At 43.9% G+C, this 9,078-nt stretch overlaps 1 pseudogene; it reads right to left on the bottom strand.

Annotated features, from left to right (window-relative positions):
* Positions 1 to 897, bottom strand: LOC137148658 (olfactory receptor 6F1-like; annotated as a pseudogene).
* Positions 898 to 9,078: the final 8,181 nt, after the last annotated feature.

Here is a 9,078-nt window from a genome sequence, read left to right as displayed (position 1 = left end):
CTATTTGTTTCTTAGAGTGTAAATAAATGGGTTTAATAGTGGAGTTACAATAGTGTTAAAGACGTTGATTGTTTTGTTCAAATCCAGTGAGTTCTGTGCAGAAGGCTTGACATACAGAAAAATGCCGGTGCTGTACCAAATAGTCATGACGGTGAGATGGGCAGAGCAAGTGGAAAAGGCCTTTTGCCGGCCTTGGGCTGATGGGATTCTCAAGATGGTGGTGATAATGTAAATGTAGGAGACCAGAGTTATGACACATGAGATCATGACAACAATGAATGAGTCAATGAACATTGCCAGCTCAATGAAGCACGTGTCCATGCAGGAGAGCGCTATCCAGGAATCTATGTCACAAAGGAAATGATTGATGACGTTAGGGCCACAGAGAGACAACCTGCTTATCAGTACTGCCAGAACTGAGATAGCGAGGAATCTACACAGCCAAGAGAGGAAGGCCAGCTGAGCAGAGAAGGTGCCGTTCATGAGGGAGCTGTAGCGCAGTGGGTGGCATATGGCCAGATAGCAGTCATAGGCCATGACAGCCAGGAGGAAACATTCTGTGGCCCCCAAGGAGAGGAGAACAAACTATTGCAGGAGGCAGCCAGTGGAAGAGATGGTTTGGCTCGTGCCTACCATGACAGCAATAGCCTTAGGGACACATGTTGTGGTCAGCCAGATCTCCAGGAAGGAGAGATTGCAGAGGAAGAAGTACATGGAGGTGCGCATGCATCGGTGTGTCCTCACTACAGCTATGATGGACACGTTCCCCATGATCATCAGGAAGTACATAACAGAAAACACCCCAGCAAGGGACATCTGGAAATACCAAGTGCAGGGAAAGCCCAAGAGTATGAACTCCTGCACGCTGGTTTGGTTTCTTATTTCTGTCCCAGCCATGACATCCATCTGTCAAGACATGAGAGGTCATAAGGCATTTTAACATGTTGAACACACATTTGGATGGAAGGTGCAGACCGCAGATATCTGGTACTAAAACTATGAGAAGAGACGAGAAAATGGGTGCTGCTCAACACTGTCCTGCCTTATGCATCTCTCCACCTCCACAGTAGAGATGGGATCTCCACTCATCATTTTTCTAAGGCCCATGAGGATGCACTGGGGTGGCTGACCCTATGGTGTCTTTTCTCTCTTGCTGATTTAGCCCATGAACCCCACTCCACCCACTCATGAGAAAGCCTTGTTATTAAGTCTATTCTCTTCATGCCTCACCTTGGGAGATAACTTTTCTTTCTGCTCCCCACAGAGTGGCAGTTTTTGCAGAAGTCCCACTGAAAGTTAACAGGATTTCTACTCCTAAATCACTTACAATCTTCTGACCTTCATAGGGGCTTGTGTTCCTTAGACCTGGAGCTGGTCAAAAAAAGAGTGACAAAACTGCTTCCCTTTGAAAAATACCGTTTTGTTAAAATTGAAGTATTTCACAGAAACACACTAGGTTTAGCTGAAAATCTCATCAGGGTGGTGTTTCAGATCCAACATGGAATATCTGATTCAACCAAAAACCTGGAAAATATCAGCTCTCTAGCCTGGGGGTTGGGGCACTTATTTGAGATGTAGGGGACCCAAAGGGACTCATTTTTGTGCCATATTGGAATAAAAACAAAGTGTGAAGCCGGGACATTTTCCACAAAATGGAAATCTTGTTTTTTGGCCAGCGCCACTTAGTCCATTTTGAAAAGCATACCTCAAATTCTCAGCAACGTGGAAACTACACTGGAAACTAACATTTCTATTGGTTATTTCTTTTGTGTCTTATGGTAGAATCTTAAGGTCCCGCCGATGGTTGGGAAACAGTTTGTACTAAGCACTGGAAAAACATAGCATAGAAGCCATCCCTACTCCAAAGAGGTTACAATCTAAACGACAAGACAGACAAGCCAGTAGAAACAAACAACAAAGATACAGCTTCCCGGATGTACAGTGCAGATGTACAATCCCCCTCTTCCACTCACCTCCCCTGGGTCAGCTTCACTCAAAGCTGACAGTCTAGGAGAGACCAGAACAATATTTAGGAATCATGTTCCAAGCGCTATTCAATGCCAAATGCTTAAGAAACAACCTCTAACCCACCCCACTATTGCACGTACTTTTGCCACATTCTGCAAAGGCCATTGCCCCCTGAACTGAGAAAGACGTCAGTTTATGGCGGGAAGAATAAATGGGTGATCGTTGTTGTAGCCTGGTATTTTCAAAAGGGTCTACCCAGCTCTCAGTAACATTCGGTGGAAGTTGGGTGATCAGGTACCCAGCTCTTACAGTTCTCCTTCAGATAATAATTATTGTGTAGTTCTCTCTCAGTTGATGAAATGGAGACTTTAGCAAACAATATTTTCATAGAGTAATTTTGGATTTTCATAAACATAAAAAAGAACAGGGATTCAGTTTCCGTTTTTTCTCTCTGAAGCATGTCTGAATCGTAGAAATGTAAGACTGGCAGAATTCATTAAGTCCAACCCTATTTCCTTTTGTTCCTCCTAGACTATATCCTACATTGAAACAGAGGGATGAGTTATAACCATTCTTCCAGTACAGGACAGTGGGTAAACAATGAGGCAAACTTTTGGAACAGCGGGAGGCTTTTCAGGTATCTCCTATTACCAAGAAAGGAGAAGCTATTTCCTTATACAGTTACTTTGAATTACAATTCCAGCAGTATCTGGCAAGTGGATCTAACTTACCAGATCTGTTGATGGAGCTTGCCAATTTAAATTCCCTTCATTCACAGTCTATTTCTCTCTAGAGAATGCACAATAGATCTGGCTGCTGATTAATGGCACTTTGTAAGGTGGTATATTTTGCTTTTCCCACACCTAGACTTATATTTGTTACAGAAAGATTTCATACCTGATTCTTATTTCCAAGAAGGTCACTTTCAACCACTGTAGCAGTGTCAAAGGGGACTTAAAGTCTGTGTGATCACTTTGAATCATTTCCATTGTATGGACCCCTTACACTGCTGGAGTGGCGTGAAGTATTGTAAAAGAGAATCTGCCACTTCAAAACCAAAGACTGGCAAAGTTGGTAGATAACTACATCAGTTGGAATCTCTTTCGATCACCATCCAGCTGCCTTTACTCCTACCCACCTTGTTCATGCACTGCAGCTCAAACTGATCAGATGAGGGGAAGTGTTTTGTACTCCACCGTCAGCTCCCCATCACCCTGGGGACACCTGAGCTCTACAGAATTTCACAGACTTCCCTAGATAATATAACACATTCTGCTAAGTCAGGATTGTCTCCTGGCTGAAGTACAGTGATGGAAGGCTGGAGACCAGCACGCTAGTTCAGCCTTTCCCAAATGCTCCCTGCACTGCGTGAGTCTCCATGTGTTACTCAAACCCATCCCTCAGCCTCATTTTCCCCATCTGTGAAATAATGAAAAATACCCTCATTTGACCCCCCTCAGTTGCTGCACATGGACAAAGAGCTCACAGAAGAAGTCACCACTGTGAGCTTTATTGGTCGTTGAAAAGGAAGGATTTATGCTGCATATACTTGAGTGCAATCCACGAGCACCTGATCTATTCACCATTCACAGATATACAGTGTGAGAGCGTTATTTAGCTGGCAGAGAGCTCTCTCCCATCGGTCTAGAGCGTCTCCACCAAATTTGCAGTGTAGACCTGCCCTGAGGAGAGTTAGGTCTTGTCTACAGAAAAATTTTGCTCACGCCAAGCTGGGGTGGGAATCTTCCCTTCACCAGCCTGCCATGGATCAGCTGTCCATATCACCTGGCTGACATGCATGATCAGCTTGTAATGTGTGTTGTCAGTTTTTGGCTGCATGTGTGCACTCCCAGGGTGTATGCTGACCCAGCTTTGCGCAGAGCAGTGAGACACCACTCCACAATTGGATTATCCAATAAGACCAGAGATCCATTTCGGTAATGGAGATGCTAGACCAGGTTTATTGTAGACAAAGCACGGTCCTAGTGTCCCGCAGACTCTGCAGAACCACTAACATATGTGTGCTTGTTACAATGGACCAGTGCAATAAACGGTGGGACTTTCCGTTCCCCTTTCGGCTGGACCAAGACAATTCCTTTGAGACCCCCCCTTTATACACTGATACAAACAAGTTGTGTAGTGCCCTCTGACGTATGTAGTGACGTGGTAAGATACCACCTTTTAGCTTGTACCAGATGATTTGGCCAAAACACCTCTATCTATCATATCATTCTGAGGGGTCAATAAGCCCTCATTATCTTTGGTCTATTGGGATGTTCTGGTCCCTTTCTGGAATATGTCTGCGTGGGTGATCTGTACCTAGTGCTTTTTCAGGAATGTGTGTGTTTGCCCATTGCTGTGAGTCTGCCAGCATTCACGGCCTGATTTCTCCTAACTTTGCTTTCTAACAGCGGGGCTTGACCATTAGAAGTAGATGACAGAACTAGGAGCAATGGTCTCAAGTTGTAATGGAGGAGGTCTAGGTTGGATATTAGGAAAAGAGGGTGGTGAAGCACTGGAATGGGTTACCTAGGGAGGTGGTGGAATCTCCATCCCATCCTGGCTGGGATGATTTAGCTGAGGTTAGTCCTCCTTTGAGCAGGAGGTTGGACTAGATACCTGCTGAGGTCCCTTCCAACCATCATCTTCTATGATTCTATGATTACTTTGGCTTAGGGCTCAGGCCTCACACCTGGCCTGTTATGCTAGGTCTCATGTCTCAGGCTCTCACTTCCTGCTACAATGTGCTTGGCCATCAGCGGGATGCACACGGACAGTTAGTCCGTGGCATCTCGGGCGGGGTAGGCTAAGTGTCTAACTACCACTGCAAATCATTAGGAGTTAGGGGTCAGATTTGAAAAGGAATTTAGGTTCCCAACTCCCTTTTAAATCAGTGGGAGTGGGCCTTTTAAATACCTATACCAAACTGCTCCTGGGATCCTAACCAGGGTAAATGCCACCGAGCACCTAGCTGCATCTTTAGGTGCCTAAATAGCTTGGAGAATCTGGCCTTTGACTCCCAGCTCCCGCTGACTTTCAATGGGAGCTGGGCCTCTAAATCCCTTAAGCCCCTTTGAAAATTCCAGCTCTGATGTGTACTCCCTTCTTTGGTCTTCATTATGAATGCTACCTTGTATGGTGTACTCTGGCCTGCTTGACAAAGCCCTGACTGGGATGCTTTAGTTGGGGTTGGCCCTGCTTCGAGATGAAATGAAGCACATTCTGCACCTACATCTCGTGGCCCTGATTTTGCCAAGGAAGTGTACAGGTCTGAGGGCCCTGAACCTTCTTATAGCTGTTGGAGATCTGAAACTTGTGCCATGTGTGCCTGATCTTCTATGACACGGAGCATCTTGTTCTGTCTGTCCTAAATAAACCCTCCAGGAGAAGTTCCAGAGGGGTAGCCGTGTTAGTCTGTAAACAGCAAAAACAGGCTTATGCCTGCAGGAATTTGTTAGTCTTTAAGGTGCTACAGGACTCTCATTGTTTCTTCAGGAGAAGAACGTCTGTACTGTGCTAGGCACACCGTGGCCTCTAGATGGTGCGATTGTAATAAGAAAGCCACCAAGAAGGATGGAAACTTAAAAGTCCTTTAGCTTTTTGAGTCTACTCTAGTGACTGCCCCTTATTGAATATTTGCACAGCAGTGTTGTCTTGACAGCTTCTTACTGCACTATGAATAAATCAGTCTGAATTTGGGGCAGTCACACAGGTCTAGCAGAACTAAACCAGCAGCGCTTCACTGGCTTGTGCGTTGCCTGGATATTTAAATGCCTGGAGTTAGCGAGAGTGCAGGCCAGATCCTCACCTAATGTTGATCAGCAAGTCAAGAGAACGATGCCAATTGACACCAGTGGAGGATCTGAGCCCGTGTCTGCAAGAGGCATGACATCAATACATCATTATATGTGTTTTTATAGTATTCAAAGTTAGTGACTCACAGATTTGCTTGCAGGCGTCGGGGCACTGGGGAGCTGGGAGATGAGCCTGATTTATGAGATGCTATTGCTCATTGCCTTATAAAGTTACACCCAAAATAAAAATGTTGGGGAACCACTAGTCTAACAAGGAAAGAACCTTTGGATGTTTACCTCCAGATCCTCTGCCAGTGTAAAGACTTCATCTGAGCTGTCTATTTACGTCACCTGAGGCTCATACTCCATTGATTCAAACTGAGCTACACACATTTATATCTACTCAAAATCTTCCCCATTGACATCAACAGAGCGAACCTGATTTACATCAGATGGGGATCTGAAATAACACCTTTTTAGTGATACACCAAATTGCTTTCCAGATCGCACAACATATATGCTGACTAAAATGACCCCAGACATTTTGTTCTCCCCGCCACTACCACAAGTTTAATGCAGTGTCATCACTGGTGTTGATTCGCCAATTCCTTTTAACATCTGCTGGCTTTTAGATCATGAAAAGTGAATGTAGAGTGGCCGTCCAATGCCATCATTAGTGTGAGGTGGAAATAGTGATCTGCCCAACCACTCTGAACTAATTTTCTACAAATAGAAATGACAACACAAGGTGCGAGACCATGGAAAACAGGGTATCTATGCTGTGTACTAGGTGTGACATAGAAGCGGAGGCTAAGGGATGCACATGGTGCTATATACGACATCATATATATCTATAAAATATACGATTCCCCTCTATTTGGCATTGGTGAGGCCACATTTGGAGTATTGTGTCCAGTTTTGGGCCTCCCATTACAAAAAGGATGTGGACAAGTTGGAGAGAGTCCAGCAGAGGGCAACAAAAATGATGAGGGGGCTGGAGCACAAGACTTATGAGGTGAGGCTGAGGGAACTAGGCTTGTTTAGTCTGCAGAAGAGAAGAATGAGGGGAGATCTGATAGCAGCCTTCAACTACCTGAAAGGGGGTTCCAGTGAGGATAGAGCTAGGCTGTTCTCAATGGTAGTAGATGACACAACAAGGAGCAATGATCTCAAGTTGCAGTGGAGGAGGTCTAGTTTGGATATAACAAAAATCTTTTTTACTGGTGGGGTGGTGAAACACTAGAATGGGTTACCTAGGGAGGTGGTGAAATCTCCATCCATAGAGCTTTTTAAGGTGCAGCTTGACAAAGCCTTGGGTGGGATGATTTAGTTGGGGTTGGTTCTGCTTTGAGCAGGGGGTTGACTAGATACCACCTGAGGTCCCTTCCAACCCTAATCTTCTATGATTCTATGATTCTAAGTGCAAAAACTTGTCTCCCTCACCAACATATGTGGGTCTAATAAAATATACTAACTCACTCACCTTATTCCTCTAATATCCTGGGACCAACATGGCTATAACAACATTGCAAACATCTACATCTCTGTCAATCTGCCTTGTCACCATTCATCTGTCTAATCATGTCTCTGCCCACCTGTTCAATTGGTCTATCTATCTATCTATCTATCACTTAAATGGGCACGTTTGCAGTGTTGTTGTAGCCGTATTGGTCCCAGGATATGATAAAGAGAAGGAGGGTGCGGTAATATATTTACTGGACCAACTTCTGTTGGTGTAAGAGATAAGCTTTTGACCTACACAGAGCTTTGCTTCAGTGGGGGATAGCTAATATGCCACCAATTTTTAATAAATGGCTCCAGAGCTAATCCTGGCAATTACAGGCGAGGAAGCCTAACTTCAGTACTAGGAAAACTGGTTGAAACTATAGTAAAGAACAGAATTATCAGACACATAGATGAACACGATTTCTTGGGGGAAGAGTCAACATGGCTTTTTTAAAGGGAAAACATGCCTCACCAAACTATTAGAATTCTTTCACTGGGCCAACAAGCATGTGGACAGGGTTGATCTAGTGGACAGAGAGTACTTGGATTTTCAGAAAGCCTTTGACAAGATTCCTCACCAAAGGCTCTTAAGCAAAGTAGGGAGTCTTGGGATAAGAGGGAAGGTCCTCTCCTGGATCAGTAACTAATTAAAAGATAGGAAAGAAGGGATAGGGTCAGTTTTCACAATGGAGGGAAGTAAGGGATCTCTACTGGGATCTCTACTGGGACCAGTGCTGTTCAACATATTCATAAATGATCTGGTAAAGCGGGTAGACAGTGAGGTGGCAAAGTTTGCAAAGTTTGCAGATGATGTAAAACTACTCAAGATAATCAAATCCAAAGAAGAGTTAGAAAGGGATCTCACAAAACTGGGGGACTTGGTAACAAAATGGTAGATAAAATTCAGTATTGATAAATGCAAAGTAGTGCACATTGAAAAACATAATCCCAATTATACATACAAAATGATGGGGTCTAAATTAATGTTTACCACTCAAGAAAGAGACTTTGGGGTCATCATGGATCTCTGAAAACATCCCCTGAATGTGCAACAGCAGTCAAAAAAGCTAACAAAACCACAAGGAAAGGGACAGATAATAAGTAAATATTATAATACCACTGTGTAAATCCATGGTATGCCCACACCTTGAATACTGCATGCAGTTTTGTTTGCCCCATCTTAAAAAAAGACACATTAGAATTGGAAAAGGTACATAGAAGGACAACAAAAATGATTAGAGTTATGGAACAACTTCCATATGAGGAGAGATTAAAAAGATGGGGACCTAGTGTTCAGCCTGGAAAAGAAATGACCAAGGGGGGATATGATAGAGGACTATAAAATCATGAATGGTGAGGAGAAAGTGAATCAGGAAGTGTTATTTACCCCTTTGCATAACACAACAACCAGGGGTTGCCCAATGAAATGAATAGGCAGCAGGTATAAAACAAACAAAAGGAAGTGCTTCTTCACACAAAGCACAGTCAACCTGTGGAACTCCTTGCCAGAGGATGTTGTGAAGACCAAGACTATCACGGGGCTCAAAAAAGAACTAGATAAGTCCATGGAGGATAGGTCCATCAATGGCTATTAGCCAGGATAGGCAGGGATTAATAGCCAGTAGGTTTAAAATTAACATAAAAAGTACTTCATCATACAAAGCATGGTCAACCTGTGGAACTCCTTTCCAGAGGATGTTGTGAAGGCCAAGACTATAACAGGGTTAAAAATAATTAGATATGTTCATGGAGGATTGGGCCATCAATGGCTATAAACTATAGATGGTCAGGGATGCAACCCCGTGCTCTG

The sequence above is a fragment of the Emydura macquarii genome, unplaced genomic scaffold (assembly GCF_026122565.2).
Source record: "Emydura macquarii macquarii isolate MOO-44397 ecotype Brisbane River unplaced genomic scaffold, CSIRO-AGI_Emac_v2 contig_685, whole genome shotgun sequence".
NCBI classification, from domain to species: domain Eukaryota; kingdom Metazoa; phylum Chordata; order Testudines; family Chelidae; genus Emydura; species Emydura macquarii.
The sequence above is the reverse complement of the archived record's forward strand: the minus strand, read 5'-3'. Positions and strand labels throughout refer to the sequence as shown.